At 36.5% G+C, this 24124-nt stretch overlaps 1 protein-coding gene across 1 annotated transcript in view; it reads right to left on the bottom strand.

The window, feature by feature from the left end:
- Nucleotides 1–24124, bottom strand: part of LOC126972003 (uncharacterized) — a 577468-nt gene that overhangs the window by 199585 nt on the left and 353759 nt on the right. The gene's annotated exons all lie outside the window — the stretch shown is intronic.

Here is a 24124-nt window from a genome sequence, read left to right as displayed (position 1 = left end):
CACCACTTATTCCATATTATAAGCTCCCAAACATATCTCTGCCATACAGCACCCATTAGCTACCCTATTTTCAAAATTGCGCGAATCATAACTGTCTTTAGCGTAGTATATTTTTTTTTATTTTTCGCTTCAAAGGCAATGCATGCAATAATTGTACCTTAGGACTACAGGGGCTTAAGCAAGTACATACGAAGCTATGTCAACTTCTGCATATTATCTTTTGCAAAATGCCGTCTTACTCAGTCATACTCCCCAGAAGATTTCAATTTCATTAGGCTTAGTTCAGAATTATACAGTTATTACAAGCGTGTTCCTTGTATGACTATTTTCTATTCTTGCCCTTTTTTAACCGACTTCGAAAATGAAATTTTTGCCATTTGGTCCCATAAAATACCATTAATATTAATAAAATACTATTATTTTTGTTTGAAGTCGGTGCCAAGCCAAATGAAATAGCGGGTACCTACACTCGCCCCGCGTGACTTTGAGCGGGATTGCTTCGTCTAGAACCAAACAATCCAAGCGGACAGGCATGGACGTAAGCCCTATCAATAGGTAGCACATGCGATAGTAGTTAGTTGATATTAATATAAGTATAAAGCATAAAATTTGCAAAATAGGTAATAATATATTAAATCATTGTTAAGTTTATTTCATACTATTCAGTTTTCGAAGCCGGTTTTTTTAAACGTATTTTTTTCTGACAAAAGGTCTCTAATAAAATCTAAATCTAATGACATAAAAATTATTTATCCATGAAACTAAAAAACCTTATAAATGTCAAAGTTTAACATTCACCACTTCGGGAGAAGTTGAGCCTTATAAGCAGAGACTGCAAGGAACTCACTGGCACTCATTTGAAACTTCATCATTATCAAATATTTCAATTACAATCTATTCAAAGTGATGCAACAAATAAAGACACGTTTCAACTTACTCGGGTTACAACAAAAGTATAGTATATGTATGTTATCTCATCTTAAAACAGGAGATCAATCTGCAGTTATTATTATACTACCATTGCTTAAACAGTCTTGACGTAGGGACGTGATTGTATTAAATTAATAATAAAAGCTGTGGAATGAGCTTCCTTGTGATATGTTTCCGGGACGAATACGACATGGGTACCTTCAAAAAAAGCGCGTACACCTTCCTTAAAGGCCGGCTCGCTTAAACGCCTCTGTGATTCCTCTGGTGTTGCAAGAGAAAGTGAGCGGCGTTGATCACTTAACACTAGGTGACCCGTACGCTCGTTTGTCCTACTTTTCCTTAAAAAAAACACACATATATATATATATTATATATAAAACAATGGTTTTTACCTTTGACTTGTGATTGGTGAAACTCCATTGAGGACCTCAAAATAAAGCAAAATGGAAATTTAGGATCTGTGCTTTGCAAACTTGTGGTTTTAAAATAAAAATTGATTTATTACAGTGCCCTAAGATAACAATGGGACTTACATGGCTATGGCTAATTCCGTAATAAACTATGGACTAAGTAGCTGCGGAGGAACAATAAGGGACGAGACGAGCAGCACGTTCAGCTAATGGTAATTGATACGACCTGCCCATTACAATACAGTGCAACTCGGGATTCTTGAAAAACCCAAAAATTCTGAGCGGCACTACTATTTGCCCAGTAATTTCACACGGGTCCTTCAGACTGAAACACAATAATGCTTACACATTACTGCTTCAAAGCAGAAAAAGGCGCCGTACTAATCGTATACATGGATAAATAACAAAAACATTTCTCAAAATAATTGTTCCAAAATATTTTTATTTAAAACTTAAAGAATCTTTTGACCTTGCACTATTTAATCATTACAAAGTTGTAAAATATGTCGGAAATAAATTAAATTTGTTTATTGAGCCTTTTGGACAAATAACACCCAGGCTTTGAAGTAAGACTAACTTGTTAGTTAGACATTTCCAAGATCTTTTCAGGAATATAGGCTATAAAATCGAATCCCATTGCATATCATCGATTTATAATTAACAAATATAATATAATTATAATTTTGCATTGGCGTACGATCTGTCCCAATTGGTTGAGTCGCCAACGCGGCTCCCGGATGTGGATAGCCACATGCCGTCCTTATTAAATCTTCTGCTGACTACACATCCCGATGGTTACCAGGTCTTTGTCGACGCCCCTCTCGGAACGTCCGACCATTGCCTGGTCAGGAGTGTAGTGCCTATCCGACGCCAACGTCGCAGACCACCAGCGACCCGCCGCGTTTGGCACTACAAGTCAGCAGATTGGGATAGGATGCGTTCCTTTTTTGCATCCTACCCTTGGAGCAGGGTTTGTTTCCCTTCGGATGATCCTAGTGCCTGCGCCGTTGCAGTAGCCGATGTGATACTACAGGGCATGGATATTTTTATACCAAGCTCTGTAGTACCGATCGATGGCAGATCACAGCCCTGGTTCGATGCGTCAGTTAAAGCAGCATCTGACTGCAAAAAACAGGCGTATCGAACTTGGGTTGCGGCGCTGGGCACAAAGGATCCGAACTGCATAGTTCTTAAGAGGAAATACAACCGTGCTTCCAGATTTTTTAAGCGGCAAATCGCCCGTGCAAAGGCAAAACACGTCGTCAAAATCGGCGAGCAGCTTTCCAGTTACCCGACCGGAACACACAAGTTCTGGTCGTTGTCGAAAGCTGCTCTTGGTAACTTCAGCCAGCCGTCCATGCCGCCGTTGCACATGAGGAATGACACCCTGGCCCATACGCCAAAAGAGAAAGCCGATCTCTTGTGCACTCTTTTCGCCTCCAACTCGACTCTTGACGACAACAAAAACACCGCCGACCATCCCGCGGTGTCAGAGCTCTATGCCTGAAGTACAGTTCAGACAGAAAACTGTTAGGCGAGCTCTGTTTTCGTTGGACGTCAGGAAGTCGAGCGGGCCGGATGGCATTTCTCCAATCGTGCTTAGAACGTGTGCCCCTGAGTTGACGCCGGTGCTAACGCGTTTATTCCGGCACTCTTATTCTAAAGGCGTAGTCCCTGACTCATGGAAGTCAGCCCTTGTCCATCCGATCCAAAAAAAGGAGACAGTTCGGATCCGGCAAACTACAGGCCTATTGCTATTACCTCCCTGCTCTCCAAAATGATGGAGAGCATAATTAGCCGTCAGCTCTTGGTATACTTAGAGGGTCACCAGTTGATCAACGACCGACAATACGGGTTTCGCCATGGTCGGTCGGCAGGTGATCTTCTGGTATACCTAACACATAGATGGGCTGCGGCTATTGAAAGCAAGGGGGAAGGCCTGGCAGTTAGCCTGGATATAGCGAAAGCCTTTGATCGTGTATGGCATAAGGCGCTCCTCTCTAAACTTCCATCATTTGGGCTTCCCGAGAGCTTGTGCAAGTGGACCTCCAGCTTCCTCACTGGGCGCAGCATACAGGTCGTTGTCGACGGACATTGCTCGAACCCGAAGCCCGTGAATGCTGGAGTGCCCCAAGGCTGTGTGCCCTACTCCTACGCTGTTTCTTATGCATATCAATGATATGTTGGACACTTCCAACATTCATTGCTATGCAGATGACAGCACTGGTGATGCCGTATACACGGGCCATGCATGTCTCTCTCGGGAAATCGTCGACCAGTGCCGGGAGAAACTTGTGTCTTCTATCGAGTCCTCTCTTGAGAAGGTCGCGGAATGGGGTAAATTGAACCTTATCCAATTTAACCCCCAGAAGACTCAAGTTTGCGCGTTTACCACTAAAAAAACCCCATTTGTCGCATCACCGCTCTTCGACAACACTTCCCTAAAAGCCTCGCCTAGTATCGGAATACTGGGTCTCGAAATCACGAGCAATTGCCAATTCCGTGGCCATCTGGAGGGCAAAGCCAAATTGGCTTCAAAGAAACTGGGCGTCATAAATAGAGCACGGCAATACTTCAAGCCGGCCCACATTCTAGCGCTGTACAAAGCGCAGGTCCGGCCACACATGGAGTTTTGCTGTCATCTCTGGTCTGGCGCACCCCAGTATCAGCTCGATCCATTTGACCGCGTGCAACGCAGAGCAGCTCGAATTGTCGGGGACCCAGTACTCTGTGAACGGCTGGATCACTTGGCGTTGCGTAGAGACGTCGCTTCATTGTGTGTCTTCTACCGCATTTATCACGGGGAGTGTTCCGAAGAGCTGTTTTACCTAATTCCTGCCGCCGAATTCCACCTTCGCACGACACGTCACAAGTTAGGATATCATCCCCACCATCTGGATGTGTGGCAGTCCTCCACAGTGCGGTTTACAAGGAGCTTTCTTCCACGTACTACAAAGCTGTGGAATGAACTTCCTTGTGCGGTGTTTCCGGGACGATACGCCATGGGTACCTTCAAAAAAAGCGCGTACACCTTCCTTAAAGGCCGGCAACGCTCCTGTGATTCCTCTGGTGTTGCAAGAGAGTATGGGCGGCGGTGATCACTTAACAACAGGTGACCCGTACGCTCGTTTGTCCTCCTATTCCATAAAAAAAAAACAAATAGAAGTGGGCATTAACAATTTTACAGTGTCTAAATTTTCAATTTTCGTAATGTATTGTTTGTGAACTACCATACATATAAACTACCAGTTGAAATTTCATACCGCATTGTTCATGGGAAATATTCCAAAGAGTTGTAGATCTAATTCCTGGCGCAAACTCTACCATCGTACCTCACTCCATCAAGTTATATAGGCATCATCCTCGCATATAAAAAAATAATTAAAAATAAAATAAATAAATATTATGTTGTTCCACTCTACACTGTCATTCTGAACATTTGCATCAAACTATAATTGAAAAAATAAATTGAAAAAACCAGTAAAACCTCCATGGAGGATCCATTACACGCGTTGCTATGGCAACCAGGTTGTTTTTGTTTTTAATCGATTCAGCCTTAGGTTACTTTGCTTATTGAAAATGTGCAGCATTTTAGATAATGTAGTATTTTAGTGCTATTTAATTTGAAGACTTAAAGCTGTAAGTACAACCAAACAAGATATAAAATATTTTTATAATAACAACTTCTTTTATCTTTTGGGCATACTAGCCAAAGTGATGACAGAAAAATGCAGTTAAGCCCACACAGCTACAACGGTTTTTTTATAATCTCCATTAATTAGTTACTTAATTTTGTATTAAAGTTACCCAAAGAATAAGCAAACAGAGGTAATGGTGGTGTAGATTAATATGACATAGATTCCTTCATAGGAAAACCTACCACTCATTCTTAAAGCCAGCACAACACTTCATCTGGGATGGCAAGTGCTGATTTACCCCAAAGAGGTGGTAAATATTCGTAATAAGAGGTGGGACTGCCTAAGTAAAAATTTAAATTTAGTTTAGCGATGATGTGACAAATGTTTGAAATAGTAGTAATTACAGTATGGCAATTGGCGACGAAGTTTAAGCCGGCTAAGTTTGAAAGCGTACTGTTGCTTATAACGTAGTGGATTTTAGCTATCTCCATTTTTTTATAAGATTATAGCCTTCATCTGTCAATCTATTAATGACTGCACGAAACGTGGTGTTTAAATTCTCTTAGACTGCACGTTTCATACAATCGAGTGAATAGCTTTTTACTTAGAGAGTTGCGCCAGACTGCTTAGATTATTTATACGCTTTGATAGACTATGACAACTGTGAAAACATCGAATAAAATTGACTTTAGAACTATTTTATTTATATAAGAGGAGGCAAACGGGCAAGAGGCTCACGGGATGTGGAGAGGTGAGGCAACCGCCCATGGACATCCGCAATATAAAGATGTCAAGAGATGCGTTGCCAGACTAACCTTTATTTGAGCAATTAAGGAGCATTTCACACACATTAACACTAAGTGTAATATTCCTGGACTGTTTTTATCGGTTGTCTAACAGACTCTATCTAGACGTATAAATTATCTCAGGATATACCATCAAGTAGCACGCTATCTAGCTTACAAATCCTCCTTCAAAACTACATCAATATGGTAATTATAATGACGGATACTCACGATACATATATATATTATTACTTTAGTGCCGATATTTCAATCCAATTGCATGATTCGTGGTTGCGGCGGAACTGCGGTGGTGGCGAGAATCTCTTGACACATTGACACTTGACACTAATAGTACATCAATCTATCTACGTGACGCCTAATTCATTTTGGTCTATGATTCCTTTATTCACGACACACACTACTGATGACGTCCATTCTTTCGGGTCTTTTTGTTACATTTGTACTGCAGAGTGAGACCACAGGATTCCATGTTTGCGCTTGTCTAAAACCACCCTCCCTATTAAAATTGTTAGGATGGTTTTTCATTCAATAGCTCCTCTAACAAGCCGTGGGATTTTTATTGCGTTCAGCAGAAATCACCAGTGGCTTATGTAGATCGACCCTGTGGTTGGTACCGGCTTTAAGCAAGTGTTCAGCTATTGCGGATTTTTTTGGATCATTATTATATAAAAAATCAATATGCTTTAATAGCAAGACAACCTCAAAATGAGGAAATAACTTTTAATTATGGAATTCTTGTAGTAGGTATATGAATATAGTATCCGGTTGACTTAAATACTAATTATGATCGGTATCCATGCCTCCATAGGCTATGAATAATTTGCGTAGCTTATAAATACAGCCCACCTTAGGCTAATAGAAATAAGCTCATCAGTACAGGCATAATTTGGACTGTACAAATATATTTTATCTCTTAATGACATTAATATACCACTGAGTAATGCAAATCGAATTAAATAAGATACAACTAGCCCTACTAGATATTTACTCTGATTGAAAATTTAACCGAAGATTTGCATTTTAGAGTTATTTTAACACTACAATGGCGGAGCTCCTTTCAAGCGAATCAGATAAATTCTCTGCCAATGATGATCCATTTTACGAGGTCGATATACGAAATGACCCAAGAGTGCAATGGTTAAAAGACCGTATCTTAGCATTCATAGGTAACAAAGATGAAGAGCTCTTCTACAACATGATTGAAGATGATGATAATAAACAGAAGTTAGCTACATTTATCGCAGCACCGATGAAACCTAAAGAGCACTGTCTGGACAAACGCACTTTCTACGTATCGAAAATAATTGTGGATAAACTGATACACGATGACAAGGAGTTTACTGAATGGAGTAAGTACAAAACAAATGTTTTCTGATTCAAATATTTTTATTCAAAAATAGGGTGTGACATATTGAAAGTCAAAAACTACCACCCATTCCAAAAGAACGCCTCAGAACAGAGAAGAACGGGCGCAAAAAACTTAGCGGGCTTCTTAATATCGTGTAGTAAAACTTATTATTTAATAGCCTGAAAGCGGTCTCTCTATTCCGAATGTGTTACCGCACAAAGATTTTTTTAACAATTATTTGGAATATCTGCATTTGGAATATGGCATTATAAGTTTGTCTGTTCCTGGTTTACATTACATTATGGTTATGACAGTTACTAGCAAACTCACTTATGTGCCTATGTACATACATTACAGTATCAAGAATATATTGAGAAGCAACAGTCAAGATGTTAATTTCCTTAAGTTTAGCTCTCAATGATTCTTTAGGACCTAGGTTATAAATAGCGCAAATAGCCCTCTTCTGCAGCACAAATATTGTAGGACTGAGTTAATCCGGCAAAAAATATATTTATTTACTATCGATATTTATATTTTATTCAATCAAAAAAGGTATAATTATTCATTTTACTCCAAATAATTGAAATGTATCAGAGGCCTTGATTAATTCGTTATGTCATTTTAAAATGTACGTTTATAAAAACATTAAAGACAATATCAAATAACAACAGCTGGACTGTGAGGATGATTTTCTTTGCCTTTTTTGGCAAAGGTTTTATAGATACAGGATTGAGCGGTGCGGCCATAAAATGCAGAATATACGAGTACTTATTTTAGGTACAGAAATATTTAAACCAATTTATTTATGTTCAATATTATTCGCGTTAATGCGTCCCGGCAAATACAGATTGTCACGTATAAAGTCATGAGAAAATAATACACTCATGGTTAAAAATATTTACCACCATTTGATAAAGGGATTGTGTAAAATGAAGCACTCAACACCATATTGATTTGTGGAGAACAATCTCACTGCGTTTCACATATTTTTGTTGTTGTAAATAAAGCTGTGAGCTGTACGAACAACTTTATGCATTACATTTTTTGCGCACTTCAAGATATCTAATAAAAAAGTGTTATTTTAACAGGAATCGTGCCCCCACCACCTCCGCCTCCACCCAAGAAGAAGAAAAAAGGCAAAAAAACTAAAGGACAAACAGAACCGGAGCCTGAACCGGAACCGGAACCCGAACCAGACGAAAAACCAACTAAAAGCATGAAAAGTATGAAGAGTATGAAGAGCATGAAAAGCATGAAAAGCATGAAGAGCATGAAAAGCTCAAAGAGTATGAAAAGCACAAAGAGCATTAAAGGTAAGCAAAATACTGAAAAAGAAAAGGTTTGTTAAGTCAATTACTAACATATATCTTGATATTTGTTTATTATGCCAAAGGAAATTGGCGATATGGTCAGATAAATCATTTATAATCGAATTATCATTTAGACTTAGGAAGAGAGGTTTCGAAAGTCTTTTTGCTTAAAATAAGTTCTTCAGAAATGATAGCCATATAGATAATCTTTGATGCAATCCCCTAAATAGAAGCTACAATGTATGTTGCCGTTGCTACATCAAACTTTCTATTCTTGTACTTAAGAGGTTCGTAGATGAATTGATTTATTTGAGAAATATTATGTGTGTTTGTCCATTATAATCTAGCAGAATGTTCAATCATGGCAAATACATACAAACAGGCTTGGCGGTCTAGCTAAACTTAACATTGGCTTAATTGTGGTGCTCCTTCCACAGAAACCACAATAGGAAGAATATGTAGATTGATAGTATCACTGTTCTCAATATATTTCATTTGTTTATTGTAGATTGCCATAAATATATATATTACAGGATGATGTAGAACCGTTTCGTCGTGAATATTTCACTAGTGAGTCATACACAAAAAGTGATCTCTCGATTTCTTAATTTTACATATTTGTTGATTATTTAGTAGACATGTATGCTGCTGTGGTAAAATAAGTCTTTCACTCGTGACTTGCTGACTATTGATTTGAATATTCGAATCCACACATGCTTATTAAGTCTAGTTCAGCTTTTATACACTTGTCCCCTTTCCCAGTACGGCCGGCGAAGTACCAGCCTCAACAATATTTAATATAAATACATTGAAAAATACTTAATTCATGAGTGGGACTTTATGGGATTAGATGATAAAAGCACAACAACAATAAAAATGCCGGCTTACTAACGTTTGACTTCCCTACAAATAATATATGTATCACGGCGGATTCACTTACTTTGAGTTACATAATCAAAATAATGACACACGCATATTATTTTCCAGACGAAGGTGATCTGGATGAAATGGATATAGACACTGCAGCGGGAGCAACTGCAGTCACCGATACTGAGTTTGAATCGAGGACATCCATCGACTTACGTGTTGCTGAAGAAGCACCATTAACAATAAGCGATGAGCCATATTACTTTCCACCGCGTAAGTGTTTACTTGGAAATATACAAGTTAATGATATTAAAAGAAAAGTATACTAAGTAAGTATAATGCTTAAGTTCGCTACCAGCCTAGGGAATCTCTCTAAGATAAAAATTTTAACAAAAAAACAAGCGACTTTAAAAACACTATTCCAAAACAATAGATATAATATGCACTAAAAAGTATAAAAATAATTGCGTATTTTTATACAATCTAATTAGTTAATCTAATTCTAGTTACGATTATTGTTATTTTATCGAATCGGTGTCCTTACGCCGCGTCCCGCTCTTTCCTACTCACGACTCAAGCACATCTCATCTATAACTATGTATGTAGTTACAAACCTATCTTGGATGACACCGACTCCTAAAATTACAATAATCGTAAAGTACAGTTACTAACAATTTGTCTAAATATTTGTAGATATACTAAGTTTTTCAATGTAGCAATGAACGTAAGCGCTTTGCAATTTGTTGTCCCGTTGATCATCATATTCGACTACGACAATTACTTGACCATAACTATGCTATGATAGATGACTTAAATATCCGGATAGCATAAAAAGTTTCGGCCGAGTATCGTCAATTTGCTCCTTCGAATTGAAGAGTTCCGTTACTTTCTCATGGCTTCCATAATCAGAACCTAACCAAACGCTCACCAAACAATCTTTGAAGTATATATCCTTTCCAATCGTCGAAATCGGTTGGCGCGATTTTGAGTTATTCGTAAATTTATCATCCACTTTTATGGTATTCTCATGGATGCCATTGCCAGATCTGGACCAAAGTACAATGGGACTACACGGAAAGCACCAGCTTTCAAATAAAAAAAGAATTATCAAAATCTGTTCACCCAGTCGAAAGTTTTGTGGTAACAAACATAATAATTTTAATAACATTAAACATAATAACAAACATTTACCACGGGGAGTGTTTCTGATGATTCCTGTGTGATTCCTGCCGCCGAATTACATCTCTGCACGACACGCCACAAGTTAGGATATCATCCCCACCTGGATGTGTGACGGTCCTCCACAGTGCGGTTTTCAAGGAGTTTTCTTCCACGTACTACAAAGCTGTGGAATGAGCTTCCTTGTGCGGTGTTTCCGGGACGATACGACATGGGTACCTTCAAAAAAGCGCATACTCTTTCCTTAAAGGCTGGCAACGCTCTTGTGATTCCTCTGATGTTGCAAGAAACTTTGGGCGGCGGTGACCACTTAACACCAGGTGACCCGTTCGCTCGTTTGTCCTCCTATTCCATAAAAAAAAATATACCGACGAATTGAGAAATTATTGTTAAATACTAAACTAAATTTAAATTTTTACTTAGGCAGTCACGCCTCTTATTACGTAGTATTTTTACATCGTCTTTGTTCGCTACTACTACTACTAGTTATGTTCTAAAGTACTGTATTGTCACATCGCCGACGAATAAGAAACTAGTACAGCTAGAAACGACCTACTGAACAAGTAGTGTAAATAATAATAATATTAAGACTTTTTTTTTACAAACCAATCATACACTAGTAAATAACAACGCAAGTATCACTCATACCAAAGTACACTTGTAACGATAGCAATAAATCAGAATCTACTTGATATGTTAAGTAGGATCAGCAAGAAAGTCAACAATTTTTTTCTTAAATGAAATCAATTTGATACAAAAAGTGTAACAGTATTATTAATTATTATCAATACAATTAAAAACTTACTAAAAATTTACTATCCTAGAACGCTTCATAAAATATTTTTTTGGTAAAAAATCTAGTAACGGTATTGCTATTCACTTGACCAAACAGTTAATTAAAAAATTCAGAATCTCTGAGTTAAACGTATTGAAGATCGAATCGATCGAAGAAATCCTTCTGAAATATTATTTTACTGGTTCCATGGGCTGTTCCCTGTACAACACCAAACTACGTAAGCATTTATACTTTATGCATTGTTACAATTTTTATTTAATATTGCTAAAATGAAACAACGTTCGCATTGACGTGTGGCACAGACTAGATGTTGATTCAAAACTTGTTACCCTCTGGCCTTATTGTTCTGGGTTGTTTGTTCAGCTCCGCAGTGTAAGCGCGCTGGGCCTATAACCTAAAATAAAACAACGTATTCGCATTGACGAGTGGTACAGACTAGATGTTGATTCAAAACTTGTTACCCTCTGGCCTTATTGTTCTGGGTTGTTTGTTCTGCTCCGCAGTGTAAGCGCGCTGGGCCTATAACCTAAAATAAAACAACGTATTCGCATTGACGAGTGGTACAGACTAGATGTTGATTTAAAACTTGTTACCATCTGGCCTTATTGTTCTGGGTTGTTTGTTCTGCTCCGCAGTGTAAGCGCGCTGGGCCTATAACCTAAAATAAAACAACGTTCGCATTGACGAGTGGCACAGACTAGATGTTGATTCAAAACTTGTTACCCTCTGGCCTTATTGTTCTGGGTTGTTTGGTCTGCTCCGCAGTGTAAGCGCGCTGGGCCTATAACCTAAAATAAAACAACGTATTCGCATTGACGAGTGGTACAGACTAGATGTTGATTCAAGACTTGTTACCTTCTGGCCTTGTTGTTCTGGGTTGTTTGTTCTGTTCCGCAGTGTAAGCGTGCTGGGCCTATAACCTAAAATAAAACAATGTATTCGCATTGACGAGTGGCACAGACTAGACTATTTAAAACCATAGAACAAACAAACATGTCTACCGACAATGCACGACAGATGGCAACACTAGTAACATATTGTGTAGATATTAGACGTTTAACAATTATTACAGTGATATCAAAAGAGAATTCTTACGATCTCTATTAAACAGAAATTTAAATAAATAATGAAATACGTTTTTCAGCTCCGGAAGACTTGGATCCTGATGTCGATGGAACACTGGAGTTTTATAATGTTGTTGTAAGTGTTATTAAAAGATCTGTAATAATTACCGTTGAAACTATCTCAAACGTTTAGTATCAAAGGTTTGCGCCATAGGTAATATTGGTAACAATATTATACAAATAATAATCCCAAACCAGGCCTTTTATTTGTAAACGACAACGAAATTTATATTTATAATAATAATACATACTAAAACATACATAAATATAATAAAGAAAGATCCATGACTAGGAAATCCATATTCATTATAGAAATGTTTGCACCTTTGGATTCGAACATGGGACCTTTAGTCTGGGCTATCAGCTTATCCTTGCTGCATGAAGTTTATATTTAGCAGTTAAAAAACCTTCTTCTATAAAAAAGACATTACTTTCTGTACAATAACTGATGCTACCCATACTCTCTCTCTCTCTATAAAAATGGTTGTGACATCTGAAAATTAAAAAATCGCTGATAGATCGAAGACAGACAGAGGAGTTTTAGAAAGTTTCCATTGGTTACCCTTTGTATGAAGCTCTATAAATCAATTTTAATAAGCATGCCAGTGTAAAAAGAATATTATCAGTATATTATCTTGTAGTATTTTCTCTCTCACCTTCTTAAATATCATATAGGCCGATTTTTTTATTGCATCCTAAGCCTATATTGATATTTTAATCCTTTGCTGCTCTTGGGATTTCAATTACCAATAATTTACGGAACTTTTTCGGAGCTACCAGAGCTACTTTCGCATCACATACTTTTGACGAAGGACAAAGGGCCTCGCCAAGACCCGACGGAGCCTCGCAATGGTTAAGGCCGCCTCTGTCTAACGATATAGTGTTCTATACCTATAGTGGTTGCTGAGGAATACAACTTCCAACGCCGTATTTGTGCTTTATATAGTATGAAGATAGGCAGATAGACGGATTTATAAATAAAGAATGACATATTAAAAAGCAGATTCAGAATAATTGCTATTTAGCATGATGACATGTCATCCGGATTCTAAATAATCTTTAGATTTCCGCATGTTCAAAGCGACCATTACTCGCAAGTAATTAATACAAACGATGTGACACTTTTGTTCGTAAGTTCAATAGGACTTCAATACAAAAAAACAATTATTCATTTTCATTAAAATTAAATATCGTTTCTTATATAGGTACCAGTCCCACGCATCATCAAATACCCAAAATTGGTGCCAGTTTTTGGAGCATTTACGCCACAAACGACATTTAGGAACCGTAAATATATTTATTTCGTGCGAAAAACACAAGATGAGATACCATTGCACGAATCTCATCAAGTGACGAAGCTGAAAATGCCAGAATATCTTTTGATGGGTTCCACCAGTGGAAAAGTGTTGACGAGCATGGGACTGCAGCTTAAGGAGGTGACGTATATTTTAATATCAATTGGGGCGAAGGACTCAAAACGATTGTTAATAGAAAAATAATTAAATTTAGTAGACTGTGTTTATTTTTTTAAAATAAAAAGAGATGAGATGAGCAGCACGTTTGCTGATGGTAATTGATACGCCCTGCCCATTACAACGCAGTCTCGCTCAGGATTCATGAAAATCCAAACATGTCACCTTAAGATATAAGATGTAAAGTCTCATTTGCCCAGTAATTTCACTAGCTACTAGCCTTTAGACCGAAACACACATTGCTGCTTCGAGGGTTAAAAAAGGCGCTGTTTTGGATCCCATAATCATCCTGTGCAAAGGAGCACCCCACTGGTTACTGACCTTAGTTTCCTTTTACGTCACCCTTGGTCCTCGGACCTTCTTATTCTTTGTATGCCACGGGGAAGCACAGGGCCTTTATATAGAATTAGTGGCTCGGGTCCCTAGCTGTGGTTCCAGATATACCTTATAGTTGATGACTGCTGGCAGCTTGGTGCAAAGCACTTTGTTTAAACTTTCTTAAAAATTCAATGTACTACTTACGATGTGCCCTGACAAGAAGATACCAATAACTATTATGACTGTTCATTGTCAGTACATTTATGAAAATTTAATATACGTTCACAAAAATCGTCACCTTTTTGCTCTTAATAGTGATTTTCATTATTATAACACTAGAAATAAGGGATTGCTTGCAATTAATTCTAGTAGGCTTCATAAGATACATAATAGCTTTAAGGGTAAATGTATACACTTCTATAATAAAGTCCCGGCCACTGTTAAGGCATTATCTATAAATAAATTTAAATGTTTTATATATAGCGATAGAAATGACTGTACAATATTGTATATTTTTATTGAAAAGAGCGCAAAAAAAGAATGCTGGGAGAGTTTCTTGCGCCGCTTCTTCTCTCTCAGAGCGCCATTTGTTTACGAAGCGGTAGTAGTATCTAGTAGTTATTAGAAATGACATCAAAAAGAATTCTAAAGGAGTCAATTTTGAGAAAATAAATGCCTTTTTATGCCTTTTATTAGGGACCAGATGCTCCCCATACCCACTCTCTCCATGATAAGTGAAATAACAGATATATCTTTCCTCTTGAAAATGACTTCCTATTTATTTATTGTCCCGAGCTATTAAGTTCGATAAAGTTAAATACCCCTGTTCCTCTACTACATACACCATTAGTTAAATCCAAATACAGGCAAAATTCCTACTTGTGGCGAGTAAGCAGTAACTTTAATAAAATTGATAAGCGAGAAGGCTTAGATCTATTCTGCACAAGCGTTGCATCGGCCAGGCAGTAACGAATTCTTTGACTTAACTGTTAGAGCATATTTATATCTACCACTTTCGTTGACAGTATTAACTTAAGTGTTCGTAACTATTTTAAACTAGTAATTTGCTATCCGTAAGGAACTTATATTAGATTTTTGTCACTATTAGACTTTTATTTAAAATTATTGTACGTTGTTGGTCTTCTGATATGAATTAAATATAAAAAAATATAAATCACAATACTTACTATCTTAATATTCCAGTTATCCACGATACCTCGCCTCGAACAACTTTTATTTTTTTCATTTTGAGTAATTATAGAGTGAAGTATAATAAACTTGTACTATAAGCGACACTTTCACAAAACCGAAATGAAATATTTGATTTAAAGTTTCTTTCAGGCATTCGTACCTTTATTTGAAAAGCAATTCCGTGAAATTTGCACAGTGCCTTACCAATCTTCTCAAACGTTTCTTGCGAGGCAAACTTCGTTGGCTGGGCAGCATCACAAGATGGATGAAACCGCTTCTGAGGTGGGAAATTAATTATTTATACAGATTTTTGTTCATTTACAGTTTACACCATAGATAATTTATACGTCTAGGTAGACTGTGACAACAGCTGTGAAACACTTCGAAAAGAATAGCGGCGAACTCTTAGATTAATGATTGGTCTCCGCTGCTCTCCAAGTAGATACCGCACAACTTGAGAACAATAGCTTTTTATTATGGAAACTATTCGATGCTTGTGTGCGTGGCATCTTGACAATGGCCTCTTTCAAATTTTGTCAAACACGCTTCGTGATATTTTTCATAAAAATTAATAAAATACAAAACATTTACTGATGTAATACAGTGTCATTCTTATTTCTTGTAGTATTATTTTTACGGAGTTTTACTACGCAACCCGTCATTTAAGTTTCAATGATTAGCAAACTTTAACAGAACATGTAGCACGTCAACGTCACACATATTAGTTACCGTACTTCGCAACTACGCCTGCGGTATCTAGTTGGAGCGCAGCGTAGAACAATCCTTAATCGAAAGGTGAACTGTTATTTTTAATCTTTGAATCTTTATTTTGCAACGCACGTACAATAAAACTATGTAAGTATTTAAAATTAAGCTAATATTTGTTTTCATAATCTAATTTTGTTTGAATGTGTGGTGAAGTTTTTCTCCCGAAATAAATTCGTTTTCATTTTCAAAACAAAGTGGCATATGTATCGCGAGTATAAGACGTAGCTTGTCACGCACACTAAAGTGATAAACTTGGGCTGTTGTCATGCGTTGCCTTCAGCAAGAGCAGCATCTAGACGTATATAAATTAACTAAGATTTATTCTATAAATGCATCTTTTGACAAAATAGTTTATAACCGTAATAATAGTGATGAGTTAGTGCAAGCTATATCTTTAAACGTATGCGTTGTTTGAGTGCAGAATAGGATGTTATTTGAATATTGAATCGAACTATGTGCCCTGCCCACTGCCACTTCAGTTTCGCAATCATTTGGGCTATGTCAGTGACTTTGGATCTCCTACGGATCTCCTCATTTTGACTCGATCTCGCAGAGAAACTCCGAGCATAGCCCTCTGAGCAACCATGATCTTTCTCATCGAGCCCATAGTTAGCGACCACGTCTGACTATAGGCAGTCATCACTGGCAACTCACACTGGTTGAAAACCTTTTAATTAAAATTTATAAATAATAAGAATAAATTTGTTACGAATGCTTAGAGTCAGATCAGAAACAAACAAAAACCATAAATATACATGGTTCAGAAAGTTTTGTACTACACTTTAATATCATTAATAAAATGTATATTTCATATTGTATTCTGTGTCTGTAGTTCTATAAAAATATTAATATTTCCTGACATTTAATTTCCTATATATAATTGTTACTCCAATATTATATTAAACATAATTCTTTCTAACCAATATTTTTGTTAGATTGGGAGAAAGTATATTTTTTGACGAACCATATAGACGAATGGTTAGTGACCCTAACTACGAAGCTAGAGGTCCCGGGTTCGAATCCCGGCAGGTGCAAACATATTTGTGATGAATATAAAATGTTTGTTTCCCAGTCATGGATGCATATGTATTTATGTATGTTTAAGTATGTATATTGTATTAAATATATCTTTGTCTTGTTTAATACAGGCTATGTCTAGTTTGGGGCAAGATAATTTGTGTATAAGTCTGTCAATATTATTAATTGGCCAGGTCATCTTTTCAAATTGTATGTATGGGTAATTTTCTTGCAGATTTTAAAGCAAAATTGTTTTTTAGGTTAACTATTTACGTCCATCCGACTATAGAAGAATGTCTAACGTAGCACGGGGTGAAAATGCTGAAAGGCGGTAACTATTTTATTTTTAGCATTCTATGGTACGCAAAAAGCTTCTGTTTTTGTTTTTTTTTTTAATTTGGTTTGCCAATATCTGTTTAAAAAGTGGAGGTATAAAAATGCTATGGAAAAACAGTAAGTAAGTGAAATGATTGAGAGGAAACATTATTAAATTTATTTGCAGTAATTGTTCAACACGAACGTTCATTATAGTTTTCTTTTTGGTTTTATCCGTAGATATTTTTTTTTTCAAATAAGATCAATATCATTCACCTATGTCTGTTATATGTATGTTTTTTTGATTCATTAGTTTAGTTAAATTAATAATTTAATACGCTTTTATTAGCTTCTGCTGTATGTCTGTTTGTAACCACTCCATTGGACTTCATTTTGTTTAGTACCTGTTCAAAGACAATCGTTCTTGAGGAGTAAACTCCAGTCTTGCGTCGGAGCTGACAGACACTTTTTTTATGTAGTTTGTTTTTATGACTTTTATTTATTTATTTACCAGTGGGAGGCTCCTTTGCACAGGATCCCGGCTAGATTATGGGTACCTACGACAACGGCGCCTAGATCTACCGTGAAACAGTAATATGTAAACATTATTCTGTTCGGTCTGTAGGGTGCCGTAGCTTGTGAAATTACTGGGCAAATGAGACTTAAAATTTTATGTCTCAAGGTGACAACAAGGTGAGCGCAATTGTAGTGCCGGTCAGAATTTTTGAAGTTTTTCAAAAATCCTGAGTGGCACTGCATTGTATCAGGGTAGGGCGTATCAATTAACATCAGCTGAACGTCCTGCTCCTCTCATCACTTATTACCATAAACAAGGCTACTTTGTGGAATTGGCGGATACAGTAACGTTAAACGACTCAGGGTCTATCAAGTTAAGAGCATACTTAAACTTTAAAGGGCTGGGTCTGTTGCTTAATGACTTTTCATCACGTGAGCGTTGTACCCGTTTGCCCTTTCTTGTTTAAAAAAAAACCTACATCTCTCCCAGCATGAAATCATTATTGTATTGTATTGGTGCCCTATATAATAGCACAGCTTAATATCTTTGAATCTTTATATCTTAATGCCTTCATAAGCTGATGTTTAATACAAGTATTTTCAGGATTAAAAGCATGCGTTCAGAACCTTACGACGCTCCACCGCGAATGAAAATCGAACTGCCTACGTCATCAAATATTATTCAGGTAATATTATAGCATATAGTGTGAGAATAGTGGGGCGTAGGGTTTTTGGTTACAGAGTAAAACAAAAAAGGCTTTTCGCTTTTTAGTCGCAATTGCAATAAAAAATAATAAAATAATGCAGCGCGTTCAGTTATAAAAAAAGCGCGTACACCATCCTTAAAGGCCGGAAACGCTCCTGTGATTCCTCTGGTGTTGCAAGAGAATGTGGGCGGCGGTGATCACTTAACACCCGTACTCTCGTTTGTCCTCCTTTTATTTAAACAGATTTCCCATTAGATTAACTATTATAATATTTACTCTTTAGTTAGTTTACTTACGTTAACGTTAGTTTTTTAGTCACACTAAGACTCAGAATCGGTTTAACCGATTATAATAATTATTGTATAATGTTTTACTCAACACGAGTGTGGCTTAAATTAACAGAAACATAAAGTTAACCTAGACGACTAACTGAAAAAAACTAAATTGGTTATTTTGTATGATAATGGTATAAGATTGCAGCGTTTGACATTCTGTTTTATATTTTATTCACAGCCATGCTTTAAATCCTCTATTAAAGATTCTGAAACAGTTAGCTTATTACCAACATTAAAACACCCAATGTCGTAATAACCATTACATCATCCAAACGAGTGTTGTAATGTAGTACGGAATTTCATAACAACACTCCTTGGTTTTTTTTTCGATCCCTTCATGCACAAAGAGTTTCAACAAACAGCCACATTCTTATTGCGCGATGCGTGGTATCTGTATGAATTTCAAAAAAAGAACAATTTCGTTTACACGCGTTCCACACTACCAGAACATGGCGCGCCGTAAAAAAAAGGTAGGTTATTCGAAACCCCGCCATTTTTCTTGAAAAAATGAGCGATTCAAGTTTTGACAGCACACCGCTGGATATTTTAAACGCTGAAAAATAACATAATAATCAAGTAAATTTTAATAATTGCACTATTCAAAATGTAAATTACTACTAAAATTACTAATTCTTTCATTACTACTTAGTTTATTTGTATATAATCAGTAGCGTCAATCAGGGATGATATTAGGTTACTACTAGGGCTGGCTGTTTTAATGTTAGCAGTAAGCTGTTTCAGAATCCTTTAGAGGATTCATATTCTAGGTGTAGATAAAGTCTTGTATGCAACTGTTGATAATTAGGTATTAAAACACTCATGTGATACTATTATCCCACATTCGTGTTTTAATACCCCTTATTACACAACAGTTGCATAAATAACTATTGTCTTATGTTAATACAATTACAAATTGATTGATATATTGGGGACATAAGTGGTACGAATGGTTCCATTTTTTTATTGTACGATTGAGTATACCTGGCATCATCTCATGGTAAATAATTACCACTTCCGACGCTTTTATGCAAAACAAACTGAATCACTGGATCTTTGCTGAATTTGCCTTATTGGCTTTAACAACTCCATGAAATCAAAATAAACACATTTTATTTGGACAGAACAAAGTTGGGTGGTGTTTTATAAAAATTATTCTTTTTACTCTATACATTACCACGCGTATGAAATAATAGAGTTTATAAATCAGCGATATATAAATACTACAGTTCATAAAACTTGCAGGCTTTTAGCCTCAGTTTTAGAATATAGATTCGTGTAAAAATATGTAACTGTGTCTGTGGTTGGTTGCCTGTTAATAACGTTTTACACTAATTCGAAAGTGCATTTTTGATTGAACACTAAGGGCGGGTATCCTCCCAATTTAAAGGCCGGCAACGCGTCTCTTGATCCCTGGTGATATGGATGTCCATGGGCAGTTCAGCCTCACCACTTTCGATCACGTGAACCTCTTGGCCGTGCGCCCTCTAATATATAAAAAAAAACTACTACTGAGTCTCAATGTAATTTTAATTTTTCAGGCAAATTGAATCTAAACTTGTAATGAAATAATGATATTTGTATTCTAAGCGAAATAAAATTTTAAACAATTAACATGCAGGACACATCATTTGAAATTCCTGGCGAAAAATTCGAAAAGGACGAAAAGGCAGACAAACAGAAGACTACAGCGGAAGAAATTATTACAGATATCACCGAGCTTGTCGGAATCGTTGACTGGTATTGAATAAAAGCAATGTTTTTGTAGACATTCAAGGGTTTATTTCCTAAGAAAGTTGTTAGTGGTTATACCATGACATTTTCCTAATCTGCTGATAGAAATGTTAAACTGTTTATAGAAATGCCATTAAGATCAGCAAACCACGTTAACTGAACGCCTAATATTTGGCTACTATTTTTCTTTCTATTTCTTGTACTAGTTAAAACGTGGAAATTTTTCACCACTGCAAGAGCTTGATAAGCTATCTGATATTTCATAAAACTGTGGAATGGAAGAACATAAAATAGCGCAGGTGTTCTGTAACCTATTAGCTCTGTAAAACGAAGCCACATCAACAAATGTGTCTTTTATCGCCAGTGATATGTAGATATATAAAATTCTCTCGTCACAATGTTAGTTACCTTACTCCTCTGAAACGGCTTTACTGATTTTAACCAAATTTTATATGCATATTCAGTAGGTCTATAGAATCGGCTACTATCTTTTTTCATCCCCCTAAATGGTAGTCCACCCCAATTTTTTTTTTATTCTCATTTTATTATGATTCAGCATTAAAAAATACATACAAATTAAAATTTTCGCCCTTCTACGATCTACAGCTATTTTTGTATCACGATTTTTATATTATTCTGTTCCATCCACCAAACCGATATAGGGTTGCAAGAAGGCAATCGAATACAAAAATTGTAGTACGATATATTTGGTAGGTCTGAGAATTGGTTGCATCTAAATTTTAATAATAGATTTTTTTTAATATGTTATATGGCAATACGACGTTTGCTGGGTCAGCTAGTGTAGATATAAAATAGTTACGTAATGAAAATATTTTAACGAAGATGACATACTTGCAATGATCTTAAATATCTGCGCAAAAGACAGGACAATGTTTATAACTGTTTTTCAAATTAACGATAGATTTATGCATCTTACAATTTTCTTATTTACCTCGGTCCATCAATATATTGCAAAGCAATGCCTATCAAAACAAGATGGTTTCGTCAATATGACTCGTTCAATTACTCGCTTTTGAATGAATCTCAAACAGCTATACGGTACACCGTATATCCTTTACACTATCAACTGTTTTTTTTTCAACAGATTGATACCACAATGCTATCTTTAGAACCTGCATCATCTCCCATGCGCTCCTGCCATTCACTTGCCATAGCAGTGCTAAGGGTATTTTTTTTTCTGCTTTAATATTGCTGATAATTTTGTATACTTCTTTCTTGCATGGTGTTACGATAAAGGTATCTTCTTTAAACCAACGAAAGCCGGCATGTCTTCTGGGGGTTATTGTAAGCAGCTTGCAACTGCTCCATTATAAAATTAAAAACTAATGCAATATATTTCAGGACCATTGAACACATTGAAGGTGACATTCAACTTCCAATGCCGACCATTCCTGCTATAATGGAGGATCGGCCACTCACGGAACCGATTGATCCAGAGTTTGTGGCTCAGCTGGAGGAAGCAGTAGTAATGTGGGAAAATCATATTGATTCCACGATAACAGCCTGTTTAGGGAAAGTGAGCGACTGATTTATTGAATTATAGGAACAGCATACTATTAATACATAAAATATAATCAGTGATTATGTAGATTATGTTACACCTTTAGATAATTGATTTTATTATAGTTAAATTAATCAAGGTTTAGTGTTGGAGCAGAAAGCTAATTCTTGTTTAAATTTTTAGTCTTTTATCGTCTACTTACAAAGAGCCTTCAGGCTCATTTTGGCTAGATGAACAGTAAACTTACAGAAGTCGAATGTGTATTGATACATATTAGAAAATGCGCACCATCTTGCCAGTATTCGTGGAGGATGAAATCTGTAAAGTTATGGATAACTTGAGTATACCCGAATATATTTATCATACAGATATAAGTCGGAAGACAACCAAAAAAATATGTTATTTAATCATACCTCAATTGTTTTTCTTAGATATAGGTACTTAGCATTTTACCAACGAGCTGTGAACTCGGTCTTTTTTGAGTGTTTAGCCAAATGCTGACGATTATCAGTTTTTTTTATAATAATAGACACGCGAAGGTGAAGGCCCCGTTGCTGAATACAAATACTGGCGTGAGCGTGATGCAGAAATATCGCTGCTCGTGGAGCAATTGAAGCAGCCGATGGTGGTTAAGATACTGGTGCTACTGCAGAAGGCCAAGTCTCCACGACTCGACGTAAGTAGATATATGTTATTTTCTTTTACAATACAAAAAGTGAACTCACCTTAATGAAATACAAGAGAGAGATGGAGACGAGTGGCAAGTTTTACTTTTACCAGTGGGAGGCTCCTTTGCACAGGATGCCGGTTAGATTAGGGGTACCACAACGGCGCCTATTTCTGCCTCATAGCATTAATGTGTAAACATTACCTATTGTGTTTCGGTCTGAAGGGCGCCGTAGCTAGTTAAATTACTGGGCAAATGAGACTTAACATCTTATGTCTCAAGGTGACCAGTGCAATTATAATGCCGCTCAGATTTTTTGGGATTCTTTAAGAATCCTGAGTGGCACTTGACTGTCATGGGCAGGGCGTATCAATTACCATCCGCTGATTTCCTCGTCTCGTCCCTTATTTTTCATAGAAAAAAGTCGATACAAGACGTACGGAAGGGTTTATGAGAAAATGAATATCGTAAATGCTCATTGCGTATATTTGCCACCGATCATGTGCTGACGTTGTTAAAAGGCAATACAGGAAACAGTGATTATTTACGGCTGATTTCGTCAATTCAATTCAATCGCGTTTCAAAAATGGCGATCAGAGATTACAAGTTGGTTGGCCTGGTTTTGGAAATTCAGCAGTCTTCTTAAACCACCTATTGAATAGGGTATTGCTATTATTAGCTTGGTATTTGTATGAATACTACAAATAAGTTCCATATATTTATTGAAATGCAGGATAATTTGCCGGTTGACTCATAACACTCTTAATCCGGTAAACGGAAATACGATAATATTGAAATCGACCCATAAAGACCAACAATATTAAACTTATAGAATAAGTTGTACTTTTGATAATTTTATCGCGTTTGTAACCTTTTCACGAAAAATGTTCGCGATCTTGATGAGGTATTTTGGTTTGTTTTCATTTGTAATATTATTTGATGTAATTTATTTAATATGGGAATACAATTTTTTTTTCTTTTTTGCCAGAACACTAACAATGCGCCAAATGATTAAGTTTGAGGTTTTATTAAATGTATTTAAGCAATAGACATTATCATATTGTTATTGTTATCAAGTGGTAATATAGAAAAAGGTAGTAAATAAATAAACCATAACGTATTTTATTATTTTAGGACTTCAAACGTTACAAAGAAAG

The sequence above is a fragment of the Leptidea sinapis genome, chromosome 25 (assembly GCF_905404315.1).
Source record: "Leptidea sinapis chromosome 25, ilLepSina1.1, whole genome shotgun sequence".
Taxonomy (NCBI): Eukaryota; Metazoa; Arthropoda; class Insecta; order Lepidoptera; family Pieridae; genus Leptidea; species Leptidea sinapis.
The sequence above is the reverse complement of the archived record's forward strand: the minus strand, read 5'-3'. Positions and strand labels throughout refer to the sequence as shown.